The 24,299-nt window shown below is 34.6% G+C and overlaps 1 pseudogene; it reads left to right on the forward strand.

Moving 5' to 3' along the window:
- The first annotated feature begins 138 nt into the window (after nucleotides 1–138).
- On the forward strand, nucleotides 139–18,229 carry LOC122469457 (annotated as a pseudogene).
- Nucleotides 18,230–24,299: the final 6,070 nt, after the last annotated feature.

Consider the following 24,299-nt stretch of genomic DNA (forward strand, 5'->3'; position numbering starts at 1 on the left):
TGACTACCAGCTGCTCCGGTGATGATTTCTTGCCCAGTCTCTTAGCGATAAATTAAGCCAATAAGATTGGAATGTGAAACCTGAAAAGAAAGGCCCATGCGTAACGAATATGCTGATGCTGACGTATAAAATGAGAGTATGCCGGAGCGAAAGAAGGTCGGCAGATTCGTATCACGGAGACCTTAGGGGCTTCCTGGCCTGCGGCCTCCCTTCAATTTTAGTGTTCATCAGTCGATTTATGATCTACCATAATTCCCTTCATTTTTTTTTTCCGATGAGGCACCTGACAGAAAGAAAGTTATAATTCAGTGTGGTTTCTGGCTCTCTTGTTATAAAGTCTCTTTACTGACAGCTCAAGGAAAACGGAAAGAAATCTTCTGATCAAATAATTAATAATATTGCCGAATGACGTCTCGTCCATCGTCGCCAAACTTTGTGGATGGCTTGCTTCTCAGTGTTCTCACGTAGTTGGACCTTCTTCCTCTAAGTTATGTAAATACGCTTTTATCTAAGGAAATAGTCACTCAAAGCCACATGATTTTGGGGTGCCTGGTGGCTCAGTCGGTTAAGCCTCCTACTCTCCGTTTCAGTTCAGGTCATGGTCTCCTGGTTTTGTGAGTTCCAGGTCTGCGCCCCACTCGACGCTGACAGCACGGAGCCTGCTTGGGACTTTCTCTCTCTTTCCCTCTCTCTCTAACCCTCCCCAGCTCACACTGTCTCTGTTTCTCTCAAAATAAATAAATAAACTGGAAAAAAAATTAAAAACCCACATGTTTTTATTTACCGTGTCCATTTTAGCTCGAGCTCATTTTTCTGTTTATTGATTGCCATAAAAATTAAATACAAAATAGATAGATAAACATCTTGTGCCTCCTGACGTTAAGTACATTACAATTTTGATGAAAAAAAATAGCCCTAAAAATGTACGACTGTTAATAATTTATTACTTCATTTCCTAAGAGGAAAAAAAAAAGGAAAGAAAAAATAAAGTAGGGTAATGTAAATATATTTTTTTTTCTTAAAATATTAGAAAAAGGGTAGAGTAATACCAAAATGACCAATGATAAGTTAGGTAGTCTGGATACAATATCTGTGTCTATCAGTAGGTCCCTTCACTGTCACTTTTTGAGGGCACAATTTCCTGGAAAACAAGGGGGGTGAGACATTGAAAAGACTGGGAGCAGGGGGATTGTGAGGAGATCTAGATTGACTCATTCTGGCCATTAGAATCCTTAGGAATTTCTTGAAAGACTTCAAAGACATATATGAAATGAACTTTTGTACTTAACGTAGTGACAGAAGATATATATATATTTTTTAAGTTTATTTTGAGACAGAAAGAACACATGCATGTGCAGGGGAGGGACAGAGAGAAAGGAGAGAGAGAACTTTATGCAGGCTCTGTCCTGTCATCGTGGAGCCTGGAGACGAGATAAAAGACTGGATATCAGGAACCATGAGATCACAGGACCTGTGCTGAAATTTAGAGTAGGTCGCTTAACTGACTGAGCCAGCCAGGCTCCCCTAGAACATAATTTTGGTAAATATTTTTATATATAGATATTATGGTCATATATTATTAGTGCTGTTTTCAAGGGCAGTTATGAAGAAGTTTTGAGGAAAACTATCTATGCAATTGGTGGAATATGCAATTTGAAGAAAAGTGTATGTGCAATTACAAACCACCAAAAATGATTGATCAGAAAATATGGAATCAATATTATATATCCGCCAAAAAGCCCAAACAGATACATATACATGGGTAAATAACATAGAGATAACTATCTGTGAGGCATCATGACCTTGAATATTTTTAAAGATGTTTTCACATTGTCATTATTTTTTATTCTATTTGGATTGGAGAGGGTGAAATTCTTGGATATACTAAAATTAATGTTGTTGCGATGTACAGATACAGAGGGGGTTTTGATGTAATCTAGGAAATCAGTTAGATGGAGCTTGAATGGAAGCCCTGCAGCTTTCTAATGTCCACATTCTCAACTCCCTTCCTTGTAAAAGGGAGATAATTTCATGTCATAGGGTTATTGCAAGAAGGAAATAAAATACATATGTAATGGGCACAGCACAACATAAGCTGTATTTACTATCATTACCGATCACGTGGAAAATTATCCTAGAGCATCCACATTGGTGGCCGTAGAAGGGTGATTAGAACTTTAGTATAGTAGAGAAAGAACAAGTGTTCCAGAAAGGGCTAACTATACACAATATCTGTACCTAACTATATATATATACCATCCATAACTAACTATATATAACATCCATAACTAACCATACATAATATCCAATGTTCCCTTAAATTTAGCATCTGGTTTTAAGGAGACTAACTCAAAATCATGCATAGCATGTTGAGCTAAGAGTCAGTAAGAAGAATCTCCCTAGAAACTCTGACTGAAAGATAATGAAGTTGCATATATTTAAAAAGCAACTTCATTGACATATGAACTGTCACAAAGGCTTACGTTGTCTAAGATTATCTGTGATTCTCCTATTTATTAAGAAGCAACATGATTGCTTCTCTCAATAAAATATTCATATGACAATGAATTCATTGTCATAATTAGTGGAAAGAACATAAAATATTCATTTTGTTTTCATTGTCCGTTTGAAAGAAAAAAAGAAACATTATAAGGGGGAGAATACTCGATTAATATTTAAACAATAAGATATATTCTTTTTCTTAAAGTTCACTTACATTAAAGCACTGTAATAAGTGTTATTTTTAGACTTTAGTAATTTTTTAAATGTTTTAATAAAATATTATAGCTCTTTTTTGGTAATTTTGTCTTTCTCTTTCTTCTTCTTACTTGAGTATACATCATTTGTCATGCAGGGAGTTACTGGATGCTACCATTCAGAAAAGGAGAGAGAGACAAAGAGACAGAGAAGATTCTTACTTCTCAATGACTGTGAATATGAGCTTGACTCGATAGAACTTCTCATTTCCAGTATGTAGTTAGATGGGTCAGGCTACATGCTGACTTGTGAACTCATTGTTCCCATAGGATTCATAAACAGAGATGAAACAGTTTATTTGGACAGATATTGACTGACGTTTCTCTTAAATAATATTGCTACTATAGTATACCAGCCAAGTACAGCAAAAAAGAAGGAAGTTTGTCGTTTTCATTTTTTAATGGTAAGTTACATCTCTGGGGCATCTGGGTTGCTTGGTAGGATAAGCGTCCAGCCCTGGCTCAGGTCATGATCTTACTGTTCCTGAGTTGGGGCCCCGCATTGGGCTCTGGACTGACAGCTCAGAGCCTGGATCCTGCTTCAGATTCTGTGCCTCCTTCTCTCTCTGACCCTCCCCTGTTCATGTTCTGTCTCTTTCAAAAATAAATAAGCATTAAAAAAAAAAATAGCAAGTTGCCTCTCAACATTTCCCTTCTTACCCAACAAAGGGAAAATCTCCTCAATTATTGCTATACTGCTTGATATAGATTCAAAATTATAATAAAACTGTGAATTTCTAACAGTTAATTAACATACCATTTTGAATGCACATTTTGTATGAGTAATAATATATTGTAAACAATGTGAAATATTATGAAAGGAACAACATTTCTGTAAATGTTCCACAATTGCAAGAGTTTTACTTTGGAGTCCAAATTTTAAATTATTAATAATGGTAATACCATTGGATTTTTTTTAAGTTTTAATTTTTTATTTACCTTTTAAAGAGTTTTTTAAGTTTATGTATTTTGATATAGCACATGCACATATGTGCATGTGCATATGAGCGGGGGAGGGGCAGAGACAAAGGAGAGAGTGATCCCATGAACTGTGAGACCATGACCTGAGCTGAAGTCAAGAGCCAGTCACTCAAGCAACTGACCCACCCAGGTGCCCCAAAATTTTACTTTTTGAAGTGATCTCTACACTCAACGTGGGGCTCAAATCTATAAGCCTAACACCAAAAGTTACATGCTTTACTAACAAACCTATTTAGGTGCCCCAATACTATGGATTTTAAATTATGATATATATTTTTTATCCTGATATGCTCTTTTTATTTATCGTAGGACCCTAAATAAATTAATCTCTCTAAATATAAGATTCTTCATGTATAAAATGGCAATAATGATGATGATGATAATGATGATGATAAACACATATTTCATGGCTTTGTGATAAGAGGTATGTAAGATAATTCATATATAGGATTTAGAATACTGCCTCCTGCACAGTACATATTTACTAAAAGGTGAAGTATTTTTTTTTATTATAAAATCTTAGCAGTTATTTTGTGGTATATGCTTGAATAAATAAACACTATTTAAATGACTACTTTTTCCTGATATGCTGAACTTGAATTTTGCATAATAAAATATGAAAAAAATGAAAGAGCATCACCACATATTTAATCACATATTATTCTTTATGTTAAAAAAGAAATTTTCAGGGCACCTGGGTGGCTCAGTTGGTTAAGTGCCTGACTTCGGTCAAGTCATGATCTCGTCGTTCATGGGTTCAAGCCCCTCATCAGGCTCTGTGCTGACAGGTCAGAGCCTGGAGCCTGCTTTGGATTCTGTGTCTCCCTCTCTCTTGCCCCTCCCCCGCTCTCTCTCTCGCTCTCTCTCTCTCTCTCTCTCTCAGAATAAATAAATGTTAAAACATTTTTTCTTTCATTTTATGAAAACTGTTATAAATATTCTAGAAAGACTTAAACTCTTCAAAATATCCTTTTTTTCTCTTGCCTTTCTGTTAGTTAAATTCCCTGAATGAGCTTAAGTGACACAGTCTTAATGTTTATATGTCTAGGAAATATTAGCATGGGAAAAATTCATAGGCCCTGTCAATAAAATATTAGCAAATCCAATCCAATGGTGTATAAAAACAATTATACATTATGACCAGTTTATCCCAGGTATGCAAGGATGGTTCCACATTAGAATATCAATTGATGTAATCCATCATATAAATAAACTAAGTAAGGATTATAACAGTATTATATCAATAGATGCAAAAAAAGCTAAGTATAGAGGGGAACTTCCTCTACTTAACAAGAATATCTACAAAAACCCTACAGCAAATATTATACGTAATACAGCAGACTCCCTCCCCACCCCCTCCCCACACACATACAATCTGTGGTTTTACTTTCTGAAGTTTCAGTGACCTGTGGTCAACCACAGTTCAGAAGCAAATGATAGTATCCTAACACTAGGTCACAGTGCCTACATCATTCACCTCATTGCATCTATCACATAGATATTTTCACATCACCACGGGAAGAAAAAAGGTGAATACAATATAATACAGTTTGACAGACAAAGAGAGACCATATTCACATAACATTTATTACAGTATATTATTATAATTATTCTATTTTATTATTGTTGTCAATCTCTTACTGTGCCAAATTTATGAATTAAACCTTATTTTACTTATTTACTTATTTACAGGAAAATCATATAGATACAGGGTTCAGTACTATCTGGAGTTTTAGGTGTCTACCAGGGGTCTTGAAACATATCCTTTGTGAATAAACGGAACTATCACAGTGAGAAACTCGAAATTTTCCTTCCTAAGATCAGGTAAAAGGCAAAGATGTCCCATGTCCCCACTCCTTTTCAACATTGTGCTGAAAGTTCTAGCTAAAGCAATAAGAACAGAATAGGAAATAAAAGGCTTATAGATTTGAAAGGAAGAAATAAAACTCTCTGCTCCCACATGACAAGACTGTCTATATGGAAAATACAAAAGAACTGGGGTGCCTGGATGGCTCAGTTAGTTGAGCATATGAGTCTTGATTTCAGCTCAGGTCATGATCCCAGGGTCGTGGGATCAAGCCCTGCATCAGGCTCTACAATCAGTGTGGATTCTCTCTCTCTCCCTCTGCCCCTTTCCCCCATTTGCTCCCTTTTTCTCTCTCTAAAATAAAAATCTTTAAAAATAAATGAATAAAAAGAAAATGCAAAAGTACTGACAAAAAAGCAAACGAACAACAAACCCTCCTGGAACAATAATTCATTATAATAAGGTTGCAGTATACAAGGTCCTTATGACAAGATTACAGGATACAAGGTCAATCACTTTTCTATATACCAGCAGAGAACAAATGATTTGATTAAAAAACATAATTTACATGAGTACCCCCCTAAAATGAACTAGTTAAGTATATATCTAACATAATATGTACAATATCTTTATTAAAAAAAATATAAAACTATGATTCATACAACTAAAGAAGAATTAAATCATTAGAAAGATATTCCATGTTCATGTATAGAAAGACTCAATATTGTAAAGATATTAGTTCTTCCCATCTCGATGTATAGATTCAAAGCAACCTCAGTCAAATCTCACCAAGTTATTTTGTGGAAAACAGCAAACTGAATCTAAAGTTCATATGTCTCTTCTGTTCCAGAATAGACAACAAAACATTTAAGTTGAAGGACTGACACTACCCAAGTGTAAGACTTACTATAAAGCCTCATTAATTAAGACAGAATGGTACTATTGCAAGAATAGATTAAAAACAAACAAAACAAAACACAAAGCAAAAAACAAAAAAACAAAACAAACAAAAAACCCATTGATATAGAATAGAAAACCGAGAAACAGATCCTCATAAATACAGACAACTAATCTTTGCTAAAGGAGCCAAGACATTAAAATAAAACAAAAAGTGGTCTTTTTGGGTGGCTTGGTTAAGCGTCCAACTCTTGATTTCAGTTCACGTCATGATCTCACAGGTTTGTGAGTTCGAGCCCCGCATCAGTCTCCACACTGTCAGTGCACAGCCTGTTTGGTATTCTCTCTCTCCCTCTGCCCTTCCCCGTCATGTGCATGTGTTCTCTCTCCTCTCTCTCTTTCTTAAAATAAATAAATAACTTTAAAAAATGGTCTTCTCAGCAAAATAAGCCTGGGACAATTGGACATACATATACAAAAGTAAATTTATACACAGTATTTATACCCTTCAAAAAAATTAACCCCAAATGGATCATAAATCTAAGAGAAAAATGCAAAAGTATAAAACTCCTAGAAAATAACATAAGAGAAACTGTAGATAGCCACGATTATGGCAATGACTATTTGATACAACACCGAGGGCATGATCCATGAAATAAGTAATTGATAAGCTGCATTTTATTAAAATTAAAAAAAACTTCCGTTCAGTGAAAGATAATGTCGAGAGAATGAGAACACAAACCACAGAAGTGGAGAAAATATTTGCAAAAGACATACTTGTAAATGACTGTTACCCACGATGTAGAAGAATCATTAAAATCCAAGATTAACAACCACTCTGAGGTAAAAAGAGGGGGGTAATTACTTCAACAGATACTTCAGCTAAGAAGATGTATAGATGACAAGCATAGGAAAAGATGTGAAGCATATGTTACTAAGAAAGGCACATTAAAAACAACGAGGTATCACTAATACCTATTAAAATGGCCAAAATCCGAAACACTGCTGCCATCAATTGCTGGCAAGGATGTGTAGCAACAGGAACTCTCAGGAATTACCGGTCAGAATACAAAATGGCCCCTTTCAACTACCAAAAGTAGTTGAAAAGTTAAGCCACACACAAACTCCTGCACAGATGTTTATAGAAACTCTCTTCGTATTATCAAAACTTGGAAGCCATCCAGATGTCCTTCGAACAATGAATGTATAAATGGTGATCTATCCAGACAATATACTATTATTCAGTGCTAAAAAGAAGTGATTAAACTATGAAAAGACCTGGAAGAACCTTACTACATTACTACATGAAGAAGCCAATCTGGAAAGGCTACCTGTTGTATAATTCCACGTATATGACATTCTGGAAAAAGCAAAACTATGGAGGCAGTAGAAAAATCAGTGTTTGTCAAGGGTTGGGGTAAGGAAAGGTGAATAGGCAGAGAACCAAGGAATTTTAGGGCTGTGCAAATATGCTGTATGATACCATAATAAAGGAACGTGTGTCATTTACATTATACAAGCTCATAGGTTGTTTAACACCAAGAGTGAACTAAATAAAGTAAGCTATGGATTTTGGTTTATTATGATGTGTCAATGTAGGTTTGTCAAATCTAACAAATGTCCCATTCTGGCTGGGGATGTTGATTAGGGGGCTAGCTATACATATTTGGGGCAGGGGACAAATAGCAAATCTCTGTATCTTCCTCTCAGTTTTGGTCTGACCCTAAAACTTCTCTAAAAATCTAAAGTCTTGGGGCACCTGAGTGGCTCAGTCAGTTGAGCGCCTGACTTTAGCTCAGGTCACGATCTCGCAGTTTGTGAGTTTCAGCCCCGTGTCGGGCTCTGTGCTGGCAGCTCGGAGCCTGGAGCCTGCTTCAGAATCTGGGTCTCTCTCTCTCTCTGCCCCTCCCCTGCTTGTGCTCTATCTCTCTAAAAAATAAATAGACATTAAACATTTTTAAAATAAATAAAAATATAAAGTTTTAATAAAATATTTAAAAAAAAACTCACAATCAAATGAATGGCAGAGATTTTGTTTATAAACACTGTTCAGTATCAATAACAGTGCAAACATACAGCACAGGAAGCTGCCTACTCTGGGTTTGTTTTTTTTTTTTGTTTTTTTTTTTTGTTTTTTTTTTACTTGCTTGGACCATAAAAGAAACCCATAGTTATTTTGCCATCATCCCTTTCACAAGCCCGATAGAAATGAGGCCATTATATCCAATCATGCCAGTCGTCACAGAAGTGACTATACACTTTTGCTGTCTTTGTCAGTGGTAAATTCCACAAATCTCGTGTCTTCTTGATGTCAAGTTTTCGCATTAAAGTTGCCAAAATTCTAGCACAATAAGGATGTACTTACAGCTTTTAGAATAAAGCTAGGGCTTTTTTTCCTTACTTCAAAAAAACTCTGAGATTTAAGAGGAAATAAAATGGCCTTTGATTTCTTCATAATGCAAAGAACATGAAATCAACTCTAAATCAGCAACTATAGACACTTCTGTCCCATACACACACATATACACACACTGTATTTATTGTAGTAGATGTAAGTTCATTATTTTTGGAACATTTTGTTGTGAGGTGTAATGGGCATTTTTGTTGTTGTTGTTGTTAACCTGTCTACTTTGTTAATTTGTGACTGATGATTCTAAAGCATGCCAATTAGAAAAGGTTAATCTGGGATTTAAGATTATTTTAAGGTAATTCCCCAAGTATGGTTTCCTATAAGAAAATTTAATCGACACTCAGTTCAAAAGTAACATAATCACCATATTTAAATGTCTCTATGATGAACTATGAGCATTCACCAATTGATCTTCTAAATGTTTCCAATCAATAATTTTCCAGCAGTTTAAAAGAAGGGAACTACATACACAGCATATTTCCTACTTGAGGCGCATGTGTTTTATCCATGTACTGTGAGAATACATTATTTTGTGTTGAAATATTTATCCATATTTCTCATTAGTTTGTCCATACAACTGTATCTTGTTCATTAGAGACTGGAAAGTTAAAACTTGGCATATTGTGAGAAAGCCTTGGTGTTTCACATTTTTTAATCTCAACTAATATACAGATATGAATCTTGTTCAAATCTTCAAAAGGCACCAAATATATACATATAAACATATATATATATAAAAGGCACCAAATATATATATAAATACATATGTATAAACATATATAAATATATATATGTTTGTGTGTATATGCATATATACGTATATATATATACAAATATATATGTATATATACAAATGCATATATAGTCCACTTCAATGCATATCTTTTTCCATTTAAACTTTTTTGTTTTGAAAGTTAATCAGAACTTTTTACTATTGGTGAGAATAGTAGATAATGCTCTTCTCATTATATATTTTCATTAAAAGTGGCATGTTTTGGGGCGCCTGGGTGGCGCAGTCGGTTAAGCGTCCGACTTCAGCCAGGTCAGGATCTCACGGTCCGGGAATTCAAGCCCCGCGTCGGGCTCTGGGCTGATGGCTCAGAGCCTGGAGCCTGTTTCTGATTCTGTGTCTCCCTCTCTCTCTGCCCCTCCCCCGTTCATGCTCTGTCTCTCTCTGTCGCAAAAATAAATAAACGTTGAAAAAAAAATTAAAAAAAAAAGTGGCATGTTTTAATACATTCCTTTTGGAAAAATTAATCTCATTTTAAGTTAAAAAAGTAAGTTTTGCTTTGCTGTATCTTTTGTGTCTACCACATTTCACAGGAATCTTAGATCACAATTGGGTACTTCTTTCTGAGTACTAGGAAAAAAAAACAGTTTAAGTTAGAGTTAAAAATAATAGTACAACCAGGTACAAAAATTAAAAAGAACACAATGGTAAAACATGAGGAAATGAACTTGAAGGAAGCTCACTTGTTTTCAAGGCTTTTCTTTCACCAACTAGTTGCAGGACTATGATGGGTTGTCATTTTTGGGGTTTTGTTTTGTTTTGTTTTTTTAACCAATGACTATTTCTTCCAATTACTATAATCTTCCACTGGAAATCTAGAGACCATGACAGTAAACAACAATAAGAAGACATTTATTTGGTGCCAATTCTCTCCCAAGTGCTCATTTTCTCATTTAAACCTAATACAAACCAAAGAACTAGGTCTTATTATTAAATGTATTTTATACATAAACTGAGGCTCAGAAAATTCCTAAATCAATCAGGGCCATACAACTAAAGAGAGAAGGAACTAGGATTTGAGGTTAGGATTCTCTGATTCTACAGCCCATTCACTTAAACTTTTACTATATTACTTACGTTAGTGTCTAACGTAAGTAGACAGTTGTTCTAAGTGATAATCAACTATGAATAAGGATCGGCACGTTATTCCTTTAATAATTTTTGCTATCAGTATTAGATTCCTTTATTTAACATTATGTGAAGAAAATGAAGTATTAAAGTATTAAAGAAAACATAATATTTTATTATAACATGCATCATATTTTGAAGCAAAATTTAAAGAAATACACATACTACTTATAGCCTGTCCATGCAAATGCTCAGTAGTAACTGTTCTAATGTTTCTATGACTGTCCTTTGGTGTTGATCAGATCTAACATCTCCCAAACACTGTGGTTCCCAGATCTTACTGGAAATGTGTGACGTTCTTAAACGACTACAATTTTTAGTAGAAATTTTAAAGCCAGCAGTTTATTTTTGCTATATCTATGCTTAACCCAGTACAAATAGCTGTGTAAGAAAGAGAGTAGGTTTTCTGCCTTTTCAGCCAAATCAATTATTTCTTTGTAAGTTTATTTTCTTTCCTTGGAAGGAAACCAAATAGGTGTGATAGCATGTTGGCTAGAATGTTATTTGTAAAGTCATAGCAAAATTTTTAAAATTTCAATAGAGATCTTTAGCAAAGTACTATTTACTCTGGCATTTAACCTCCTAATCTCTTCCAATTAGATCACATAATCTGAACTATATATATATTGGTTATTTTCATTAAATAATTGTTGCGTCAATAGTTTCTTGCCCTTCCTTTTGAAACTAATGATCTAAATAGACATGTGGCAAAGACTTGTTAAAAGTAATTCATAATAGATCATATATTCTTCCTTCGTTTTGGAGGCTATATAATGGAAATATCTTTGACACAGAACGGTAGGCGATTAGGATAAAAATGTATGTGAGAATATTAATGTATTGACCACATTTATAAATGCAGTATGTAAGAGGTGGATGAATTTTCTGTTATGGGCCAGATGATTAATATTTTAGGTTTTGCAGGCCAGTCTTTGTCACAGCTACTCAGCTCTGGCATTGTATTATGAAAGCAGTCATAGATAGTACATAAACAAATGTGGCTGTGTTGTAGTAAACTTTTATTTTATTTTTAAAATTTTTTTTTCCAACGTTTATTTATTTTTGGGACAGAGAGAGACAGAGCATGAACGGGGGAGGGGCAGAGAGAGAGGGAGACACAGTATCGGAAACAGTCTCCAGGCTCTGAGCCATCAGCCCAGAGCCCGACGCGGGGCTCGAACTCACGGACCGCGAGATCGTGACCTGGCTGAAGTCGGACGCTTAACCGACTGCGCCACCCAGGCGCCCCAACTTTTATTTTAAAAAATAGCAATGGGCCCCGAATTATATTTCATACGGTAACTTTAACTTATTTTTACAATTAATCAATAGTCAATATTATACTATATACCATAATCATATAAGAAAATCTATAGAGATTCAGCCATCAGAAGGACAAAAATTAAATGTTTACATATACATATACAAACCAATACTTTTTATAATTGTCTTGTACGTTATGTGATATAAATATGTTAGTGGTCAAGAGGGGAGAGTAATCAGTGAAGATTTAAGTACTGGAGAGAGTAAGCCAGGAGAGAAAATTTATTCACATATTGAGCAAAGAGAAGACTGGCCTCTACCTAATTTCACATTGCTTTTTAATTCTATCAGCTTTTTAAAAATTTATTTTATTTTATTTATTTTTATTTTTTAATTTTTTGCAATTTTTTAAAAATTTTAAAATATAGTTTATTATCATGTCAGCTAACATACAGTGTATACAGTGTGCTCTTGACTTCGGGAGTGGATTCTCATGATTCTTTGCATACAGCACTCAGTGTTCATCCCAACAAGTGCCCTCCTTAATGCCCATCACCTATTTTCCCTTCACCCCGAACCCCCATCTATGTATTTAAGAGTCTCTTACAGTTTAATTCCAGCAGGTTTCTTATATTGTTGTTCTCTACAGCCCAGCGCACCCACTTACAATTCCCCCAACAATACCCCCCTGAAATATTTTGTGGTCCCCTTACGTTTAATTCTCTTTCCCATACTCAGATTCATGTGTATGCATTGACATTGTATCCATTTTTCAATTCCAGTATCAAAACATATATTCTTCAGAAAGCATGTTATGATTCCTTCCAAGTATTCCTCACTGTTGAATATCCAGGCCATTTGTACCACCCACATTCTATACATTAATATCACTTTGTGTGTGTTTCTCCCCCACTCTTATACTAGTCCTCAAATTACTTGAGGGTCTTTCTTATTTGTATAGTTTGATGATATCTAGTCACCAGACCAAAAATACTTGAGACATAGAATAGTGTATCTGGATTGAATTAAATGCCTTCAATATGAATTGAAAGGAAGGTATAAACTCTTGTACCCAGGGAACCAACAAGTGTTTGAAACTTAGTGCTACCAAGAGCTGAATAGTGCTTATAGCTGTATCCAGTATTTTAAATTAACCCTTTTTAACTGGTGTTTCCATAAGCCTGGATCAACATCATGATGGTAGTATTCATTATGTTAGTGTTTTTCCCACTCTTTTCAACACTGATGTCAAAGTGTGTACTCTGTGGAAAAGATCACTACTCAGTCACTAGTACGGTTTCCTGAGCTACTTGAATACGAAAATACCTCCCCGTATTTTGAACACGGACTCTTATCTCCACAAGAATCTTTAAACTAGTCATCTACCTGCAAATGTTTCACTAATTTGGTAAGAATGTTTTTACCCGTTTTCCCAGTTTGTGATATCTTGGTTGGGAACTTTCGCCTCAAGGCTCTATTTGGACTGACACAGGCATCATACCAAAAGAGAGATTTGCTATCACCAAAGAAACAAATCTAAATACATGGCAGTCTTAAGAATGGGTTATTTGAAGGCAAGGAACTGAAAAATGGAAATCCATGTTATGTGGTATCAAAACATTTGATTAAACAATCACTTGAGATAGTTTGACAGTCAGAATACATAGTTAATAATGTTGTAGCATTCAGAGAAGAAATCGCGCATCAGAATGATAGTCGTCAAAGGTGCATGTACCACCTATATTTGACAAGATATTACAAGAAATTATTTCAGTAAATAATCTATTTGAAAGCAGGGATAAAAGAGTATACAAAGACTTCAGAAATTTTATGTTGGAAGTAGATATTGCTCCTTAACCCTAAGAAAATGAAGATCAAAATAAGGAAAGTCATAACAAAAATATCAAACTCCAAATTGCAAGGGGGTCAAATCAAATGGAGAACCATTACATCTATTGCTAAAGCCTCTGAAAGAATTCGTGGTTGTTTTTTTTTTTTTTTCAGAAAGTCTCTTTTGTTGGAAAAATTGTTCAGAAAAAGGTTGAATGATGCAATATGCTTACTAAATTTGATAAGCTCAAGCTATTTGTGAATAAGTCTAGGGAAAGAGGGATGTCCCTCCCAAACAGAACTGTCATTGTAGTTACTGGCACATGGAACTGATTGGACTCCAATTGTTAAGAAGGTAGATAAGTTACTGAGAGAGTCATACTGCCTAAAGAACCATAACTTACACTAAAAGAGATTGCAACTGTCTAAGACTTAAAACAAGCTTTCTCTGAAAAGGAATATGGATGGGAAGGTTATTCAGTCCTCAGGAGGATATAGTTTTCTACTTTGAACATCAGATGTGGCCAGAAATGGCAATAAGAGGGTAAAATCTGTGAAAGACATGCAAAGAGTCACAGAAAACATTAGGCTGAGAAAACACTGCTCCCGCAGAGCAGAATCAGAGAATATTCAAAGAACATTCCTCACCACGAGGGTAAGGATATCTCAAAAGTTTTCCCAATGGTGGTTTCAGGATTGCTATAGATTACTACCTGCTGTGTATCTTACACCCCCCGCAACTTTTTTTTTGAGTGGGGGAGAGGGACAAAAGGAGAGAGAAAGAATCTCAGACACGCACAGAGCCTCACCCAGCACTCTATCCCACATGAGATCATGAACTAAGCTGAAGTCAAGAGTCCTATGCTCAACTGACTGAGCCACCCAGGCATCTTCTCCTTTCTAAATGTGTTATTGATTGCAGTTTTCCAGCATATGTTGTACCATTATATATTGGGGTGTGAGGGCCAATGACATATATATCTGGATCAAGAAAAGTCATATCTGGTCTTGCTATAGAGAATTTTACATATCACCTCCATGCAAACACCAACATATATCACTTTCAGATTGTCATTATGATGAGTTAGTGCTTAAGACTTGTTTACTTTGAGAGGTGAGTAAGCATATATTATACGCAGAAAGAAGAGTGAATCAGATATTTGGTGATCACAAGGGTAAATTTTGGTGGTCATGAAGTGTTCAGCAAACCCTTCTGGCATCTTGTCCTTTAAGGTACTTACCAAGAATGCCCTTTTTGGCCCACTTCTAAGCGGATGTAGCCATGTAACCAGATATGGATTTTGAGTTGTGAGTGGAAAAGCTGATATTTAATCTCACTTAGCTCTGAAATGGTGACCAGTAAAATTTGAGATGATGGCCATAAGTCAAAGATGAGTATGTGGAATAGAGTGTCTGGCTATACTTCAATGGGGATGAAAGGCAGCAAGAAATATGCATTTGTGGTTTTCAAGTCACAGAGATTTTTGGAGCATGTTTGTTATGGAGTTATTTGACCTATGCTGACAGAGCATACCTTTTCTAAGTTAATAGGATGAGATGTTTCTTTCTTATATATACATATATGAAGTGTATATATATATATGTATATATATATATACACATATATATACATGTATATATACATATATATGTATATATGTATATGTAGGTGTATGTATATGTATATACAAATATACATGCATATATGTATATGTATATATTTATATGTATACATATGTGTGTATATGTATATGTATACATATATGTATATGTATACGTATACATATGTATGTATATGTATGTGTATACATATATGTATATGCATACGTATATGTATATGCATATGTATATGTATATGTGTGTGTATATATATATATATATTTTAAAAACCCTAAAAATGGATTATATGCATAACAACAAAGTATTTTAAGGACCTCCCATTAAGAAAGAGAAAGTATGTTTTTATCAAGATAATACAAATCTAAACAAAAAAGTCAGTATCACATATAAACTTATTTAAATATGAAGAATCCATTATTAATACCCTATATTTCAGTACCATGTGAGTGAAAGCTGTAAATAACCTCACACAGATAACAAATTTGTCATATTGCACCTCTGAAAGGATATCATATAAGACTGAGGCTTCTGATTGCTTCCATTCTGCCTCAATTTTCAGAACTAACCTAAGTTAATCTGAGAATTAAGCCAGTATATGTTTTTTAAAATATATATCTGAGGGGTGCCTGGATGGCTCAGTCAGTTGAGCATCCAACTCTTGGTTTCAGCTCAGGTCATGATCTCACAGTTTTGTGAGTTCAAGCCCCGTGTCGGGTTCTGCAATGGCAGCAAGGAGCCTGCTTGGGATTCTCTTATCCTCTCTCTCCTCCCCTGCCTTTCTCTCTGTCTCTCTGTCTCTCTCTCCCTTTCAAAATAAATAAACTCTTAAAAATAATAAAGAATAAAATATATTCTTTTTTGCTGCTTTTGCCAGAACCAGGCTGACAAGAATGCTATCTCTAGAAGACAGTTATGTACCTGATTCTCTTTGAAACTTAGGAATGTATAAACTGCCCAATATTTCTCTCATGTCTCAATAGAGACAAAAACTCTAATGTTAATATTGTTGATGGTTCAAAGAAAATCTTCATATCAAGATAAATTCTTTAGCATTGAAACGTCCAAAGATCACTGAATTCAAGGCCTTCAAATCCAGAGATATTTCACAACAAGTTTTGTTCCTAGTTTTTGCTTTTGCTTTTTCCAGGATTTTCCCATAACCAAAGAAGATAACAGAGGTAGAATCTTAAAAACTTTTCACACCTGTACAACTAGATGTGTGACTCCAAAATCAATCTAGTAAGCATTTTAAGGGGCATTGGTGGAAAAGAGACACAGAGATGTGCTGAAAAAATAAAAGAAAAAGAAAAACATAGCCACATAGCAAATTGATAATGTAAATATAATGGAGGGCAAGATGCCACTGATTGGATGCACTTTACTCTGCATATCTGCACTACAAGAAAAAATCATTAAATTATCCTAAGTATGTATTTCTTGCCTTTGTTGTTCCTTCTTCTCTCAGTCCATTTAAGGATCCAAAAATGAGGTTTTCATCTCTTAACAGTAATATAAAATACCTCATCTGTCTCAGAAATGACTTGCCTGTCTGAGATGGCCACCCCACTGCCTCCAGAATTCAGATAAAGTTCAAGAATATTAATAATTACTCAACCTAAAGTGTGAGTCTTACTTGTGATAGAAAAACAAGAACGCATACATGAGATCTGTTATTAGTGGCTCCTTTCCCTGCTGGCCTACTTTTAGTGCCACCATGACTAATATCAGCAACACATCAATAAAGAAAAAAATAAAGAAATAGAAACTTGAGAGTCTTTCCAGCCATGGCCTACAGCCACCGTTCTGCTCCAACACAGGTGCTGCACCAACCTTGACCTCTCCATGTTTTCCCCAGGTAAATCTTGATTTTTCTGGGTAGTTCCACTTTTTATTCCAAATTGCGATCCCCACGGGCCCCTTTATTTTCAAAAGCCAATCTGTTTGTATGAGGTTGGTCCATCATGCAAAGTCAGTTCAAGAGATTTTCTTTGATTACTCTATATTCTTCCTTTTCCCACTATTTCCACACTGAAAAAAAAAACAATGTTTATTAAAAATCACATAGATTAGGCTCTTACATGGCCTCCTCAGCCTTTCTTTGATTTTATCTCACTTTTTTTTGCAAAAGAAATAAACATGATAACTGTGTTTGCAGCCGAAGCCACGCCCCCTCGCTTGCTAATGCCAGCACCACCTCTAGGTCGCTGAGCTCCAGCCCAAGAAGGGGGTAAAGGAAGGATGTCTCAGTACCAGGGCTCCTACAGAGCTGACTGCCCGCAAATCGACAGGTGGTAAAGCACCGAGGAAGTAACTGACTACAAGAGGCGCTCACAAGAGTGCGCCCTCTACTGGAGGGGTGAAGAAACCTCATCCTTACAGGCCTGGTACCGGGGCACCCCGCAAATTCGACCTTGTCAGAAGTCCCCTGAACTTCTGATCCTGATCCTCAAACTTCTTTTCCAGCATCTGCTGTGAGAAATTGCTCGGGACTTCAAAACACATCTGGGCCTCCAGAGCACAGCTGTTGGTGCTTTTCAGGAAGCAAGCAAGGCCTATCTGGCGGGCCTCTTTGAAGACACCAACCTGTGTCACGTGCCAAACGTGTAACAATTACGTCCAAAGATATCCAACTAGCACACCGCGTATGTGGAGAATGTGCTTAAGAAACCACCCTGATGGAAAACATTTCATTCAAAAAAAAGAAAAAAAAAAATCTCTTCTTCCTGTTATTGGTGGTTCTGAACGTTAGATATCCCCCCCCCCCGCCACCCCCACCATGGGGTCAAAACTACCTAAGTATATGATTGCAAATAGAAAACTGGGGGACAGAAATCAGGCATTGGCAGTGTCTCCATTTTCATTTGTATGTGAATTTTTAATATAAATGCGTGCATGAATGCACGTCAAAATGTTTCAGTGAACACGTTTCAGCAGTTCAACCTTATAACAATTATAAATAAACCTGTTAAGTTTTTTGGACAATGCCAGCACTTGGATTTTTTTTAAAAACAAGTAAATTTCTTATCGACGACAACTAAATGGTGTTTGTAGCATTTTTATCATACGGTAGATTCCATCCATTCACTCTACTTTTCTAACTGAGTTGTCCTACATGCAAGGACCTGTTTTTAATGCTGTCTGTCTTCTGTGCTGTTCCTGTAAGTTTGCTATTAAAATGCATTAAACTATAAAACAAAACAAAACAAAAAACCGTAAGTCCAAGAAATTTACATTTTTATAAAGGTCTCCCTCTAGTCCTCTCTATTTCCCTAACGCTCAGGTTTGAAAAATAAAAACTCCTATTGAAGCACACAAATTTATGGACATAACTTTATTTTCATGATTACAGCCAACTCAATAAATAGTTGGTCAATTCTTCTGCTGAAACAGTTAAAAATGCTGGATTATCATACATTTAAACATTGTTTAATTTTATCGGTAGCCAGGAAATTGAAATCTTAATGCCAAAATCTAAGTGAACTCACAGAGGTAAGTGAACCATAAAACCCTCTTTCACCTCAACGCTATTTACTCACTTATATTCTTCAGCTTTAGTTTCCGCAACCTTTTGGGAGAAAAGACACAGGTAATAAAACTTAGGTTTCTTCTTAGCGAGAACTCCCTAAGGTGATACATCATTAGCCTAAGAGTGAAATAGAAGGAAAATCCATCACTCGCCAGTACCCTCATCCTTCCACCTCTGCATAAGAAGAGGAAAATTTACCTGTCTCCTGCACTTGTGCTCAAGATAGGGAGAAAGATGTAAATAAATGTAAAACAATAAAACAAAAAACAAAGAGAATTTTGTCCTGTGAGATGTTCTAACCATAAGCCAAGTTTGAAATCACATTCATCCTGGAGGGATGATGTGGAAGGAAAAAAAAAATCATGCAAAATTCGGTTTAAAATTATCCCTGGATTGCCAGTATCTCCAGGATTGGGATGCTGGGAGTAGGAAATAGAAATCATCTTGAGAAGAAGAAGAAACTACTTCACAATCAGGTACGAAACAACTCTTACTAGTAAAATTCCAGAGACTATAAACATATAATACATGCTAGTCCTATCAACAAGAATTTTATAACTAATAAAAACAAACAACACTTTTAATATGAGAAATAAGAGTAACGTGGGACATTTTCAGACAGGCGAACCCAAGCTGCTGTGAATGGATTTTATCAAAAGGAAATTCCATAGTGTATAATATAAGTAAAATGGCATTGGTTTCAAAAAGTCTAAAATATTAGTTGATGAATAAGGATAACATAAGTACATGGGCGCCTGGGTGGCTCAGTCGGTTAAGCATCCGACCTCGGCTCAGGTCATGATCTCATGGTCCATGAGTTCGAGCCCCGTGTCGGGCTCTGTGTTGACAGCTTGGAGCCTGGAGCCTGCTTGGGATTATGTGTCTCCCTCTCTCTCTGCCCCTCTCCTGTTCATGTTCTGTCTCTGTCTCAAAAATAAATAAACATTAAAAAAAAACTTTTTAAAGGATCACGTAAGTACATAGACATCCAATTAATTGAATAAATGATAATAATGCCTTGAGAGTTTATAAGCCATAATAGAAATAATTTATACTAATAAAATTTTATAAACTAGAGGAAAGATGATTAAATTGTTCCAACATTCCTAAATTGTCTAGAAGAAGGATAGAATTTTTATAAACTTTAGAGTTCAGTATATTAAATTGTTTAAAATTTCTATAGTAACCACTAAAATAAAATGAGTAAACGGAGAAAAACGGTTTAAGGAAAAAAAAAAAAAAAACCTTAAGTAATCAATCAATCAAAACAAAACAAAATGAGGGTAAGGAAGGGGAAAAAAAAAGAGATGAGTCAAATAACCAATGATATTAAATAATAATCCAGAATGACAAATACCAGATTGAAAAATTTCAAAGCTACAATATTAATATACCACAGAGGATATGAAACAGTAAAACTACTTACCAATTAACATGTATTTGTGAGTATACATTGGTGTAACCACTTTGGAAACAATTTAGCATTAACTTATAAAACTGAATATGTAGGGAGCTTTTAAATAAACACGTCAAACCTAGGTTTATACTAGAATAGCCTTATATATATGCATCCCAAAACATGTAATAATTGCACTGTTTGGTGGAAACATCCTGGATATAACCATCAAGGGTATAATCGATTGGGGTGCCTGGGTGGGTCAGTTGGTTAAGTGACTGACTTCAGCTCAAGTCATGATCTCGTGGTTCATGAGTTCAAGCCCCACATTGGGGTCTGTGCTGACAGAGCCTGAAGTTTGCTTCAGAATCCCTGTTTCCCTCTCTCCCTGCCCTCCCCCCCCCATAATCGCTCTCTGTCTCTGTCTCTCAAAAAATGAACAAACGTTAAAAAATTTAAAAAAGAGTGTCATCGATGAATAAGGGGCTATGGAGTTAATCAAAATAATTCCATATCTGTAAAAATGAATTAATCAATGTTGCATTCAACTACATGGATGAACATTGGAAAGAGCATTGAGAGAAGAAGGCAAATGATTCTGTTTCTATGAAGTCCCCCAAACTTGTAAAATTATGTACTCTCTAGGGATACAAATCTAATTACTAAAATTCAAAAAATAAATACAAATTATAAACCAAAAATTCAGTTAATGCTTAATGCTAAAGTGGAAAGAGACTGGGATGGCAGATGTGAGGTGATTTCAGTGTTGCTTTTCTTTCTTCTTTGACATGGATCGTTATATTTTTATCTTTAAAGTATACTTCTACTTTATTAATATTTTTATATCTAATAATGAAGAAAAAAAGTAGAAATTCCTGTATAAAACAGAAGTTAGATGTGAGGTTTATGCTTTTAAGGCAAAGTCTTTCTTAGTAGACTCTGGGCCCCTGTTCATCCAGCCTCTCCCCAAAATGTGTGAACATTTTTATATTAATCTTATCCTCCAACCTGTGTTTGTCAGCCTTCTTTTTTTTCTCTGTTATGTCATTGAATCTGTTATCCATTTAAGCATCTGTGTATTTATTGATAGTGACAGATATTCTAAGAACTCTTAAGCATGTGATGAAATGCATTTTTATTTTTGGAAATATATAAATATATATTAACAAAAGACTGATATTTTCCCCATGTGATACCACTGTTCTTACATGTTTTGATTTCCTCTATGAAGTTTTGATTTGGTGCTGAATATGGAATTAAAACTCAAAAACTGTCCATTGGCTTTCTTTTCTTCTTTCTTTCTTTCTTTCTCTTTCTTCTTTCTTTCTTTCTTTCTTTCTTTCTTTCTTTCTTTCTTTCTTTTTTCAGAAACCTTTTTATCCCTTTGCTATAAATTTTGAGGTTTGGAGACTCAGGACTCCACATGCACTAAAATTGTGGTTTAAACTTTAAAGTTTTGTTTAGAGGTTTATTTAATGTATGCTGTGGCTGTTCAATACATCCCACATCTTTCAACTTTTGTCTTGCAAAATGAAAGATTATCATTGTATACTGTATCATCTAGCATTTTGGTCTATTCATTTATCTTTATTCTCTTCTGACAGGCAAAAAAAAAAAAAAAAACAGAAACAAAAATTAAAAAAAAAAAGAGCTTTAGGTTTATACTATCTTTTGGGCATGTAAAGAAGTTGAAGGGAAACTAGAACACATCCAAAACTGTACCCTTAGGTCAATGTGAAACAAGTATAAAATGATTAATAACTGAATAGAGCTGTTTTTAAAGGCAGACACTCTTTTGTTTTGTTGGCCTTTAGTCCAAACAAAAATAAAACATTCCCACAGAATGTAATCTATACACTCTGGATGCCAATGTTTTGTTGGCAGAGTTGTTTCTTTTCATGTTTTGACTATTTTATAAAATCTCCAAGTAAGTGTTAAATCTTGGTTTTATATCTTTATATACAAAGGCCTTCTGTACCTCATAAGTGGTTCTAAAATCCATTTGATGAAAATACTGTGGCAGATACTCATGTATTACAGTGCTACGGTTGATTGGTCTCCATCAAAATATTAAGGAAGACACTTCTGCTTACAATAAAACAGGACTGATAGAAGCTGAGTATTAACCTAAATTTATCTCAATCTTGGAACACTGAGAGAATCCACATGACAGAAAACTAACATCTCAAATGCTTGTCTAAGAATTATGTTGCCAAAGAGAAGAGCACAGTCCAGTGCAACAAAGACTTAAGGAAGATCAATGATGGAAGAGAGGAGAAAACACGTTCAACAAATGGAAAAACTTAAAGAAAATACTTAATGTTAACCATCTGAACAGGTTTTCAGTCAGAAAGACAAAGGAATTACCTCCCTAAAATAATAAATGCAGATTATGACACAAGAACAAAAAGTATAATAAAAGAAAAGATATTAATATAAATCATAAAGAGTTCTTGAAAATATGGTATGATTATTAAGATAACTTAAAAATACGGATATCATTATGGACATCATTAATGACAGAATTAGTGACCACATAAATGATCAGCCCGAGAAATTCTCCCAGAATGCACTGCAAAAACATGTACAGATAAAAATAAGAGACATACAACAAGTCAGAGTCCCAACATTTATCTAATAGGATTTTCAGAGGGAAAATAAAACATATGGGGGAAAGATTGATAATTAAGAATTTTGTAGAACTAAAATATCCAAGGCTTGCATATGAAAAAAGTCAGTGAGTGTTAAATAAAAATGTCAGAAATGGGGAAAAAAAGAAAAAAAAATACATTGACATACTATACTGTATCTTAAAAACATTGAGACTAACAATAAAATTCTAATAGCTATAAGAGTTAAAGGCAGATTATCAACAATGTAATGAAAATGAGACATCATTTTCATCAGCAATATTTGATATAGGAATAATGAGAAAAGAGTTTCAAAGTGCCACATAAAAAGTCTTTACACATAATACTCCATATCTACAAAAAATTATCACTCAAGAACAAAGAGGTAATATGGACATTTTTAGACTAATAAAAATAAGAATATTTATGGATAAATCATCCTTTAAAGACCTATTTGACAAAAGCTATTATGGCAAAAAGAAAAATAAAACAAAATAGAGTAAATGTGAAAATAATCCACAGTTTAATTCTAAATTAAATAATATATTACATATATCAATTATATATGTATAGATTTATAATTGATATCAATATATATTGATGGATGACAGAAAGATATAAAATTATTCATTCAGTCTGTTGACTTTCTAAGAGAAAGGATACAAAATCTGATTAATTCCAGAATATTTTAAGAAATAAAAGCTTGTATGTATTAAAAATATGAGCAATTCCTGGATGAATAGATATGGGACCTAGCATTTTCTAATCAAGTAAAAATCTTAGGGAAAAAGACAAAAAAAACACCAAATATGGTAAATATACATTTTTTATGGAAAGCTACCAAAATATAATTATTCATTCAAGAAGTGGTGAGGACTGGTATCCTTTTGCAACTTAAAACAATCCTGATCACAAGCAGAGAATAATTCTATTTGAAAAAAATTAGAGACTGTTAGTCTCTAAAGAATATGAGCGTAGTTACAAAGAACACGTTTCTCTATATTATTTTACCAATTCACGATTGAGGGAAATGCTACACTCTATTGAATGTTTAACAAGATACTCATTTTTTTCCACTTGACAAATTAAAAACAAAAAAGCTAAAAACAACCTTAAATATGGTCATTACTATCCACAGCAGGAGCATTATAGGTTTTTTAAAACAAATACTTAGAAATTAATAGCTGGAAGCTAGAAATTTAAAAATTGTTCTTTATTTGTAAACCAGAACTAATGTTGTGAAAAACTACATGCATACCACCAGT

The sequence above is a fragment of the Prionailurus bengalensis genome, chromosome B1, assembly GCF_016509475.1.
Source record: "Prionailurus bengalensis isolate Pbe53 chromosome B1, Fcat_Pben_1.1_paternal_pri, whole genome shotgun sequence".
Classification (NCBI taxonomy): Eukaryota; Metazoa; Chordata; class Mammalia; order Carnivora; family Felidae; genus Prionailurus; species Prionailurus bengalensis.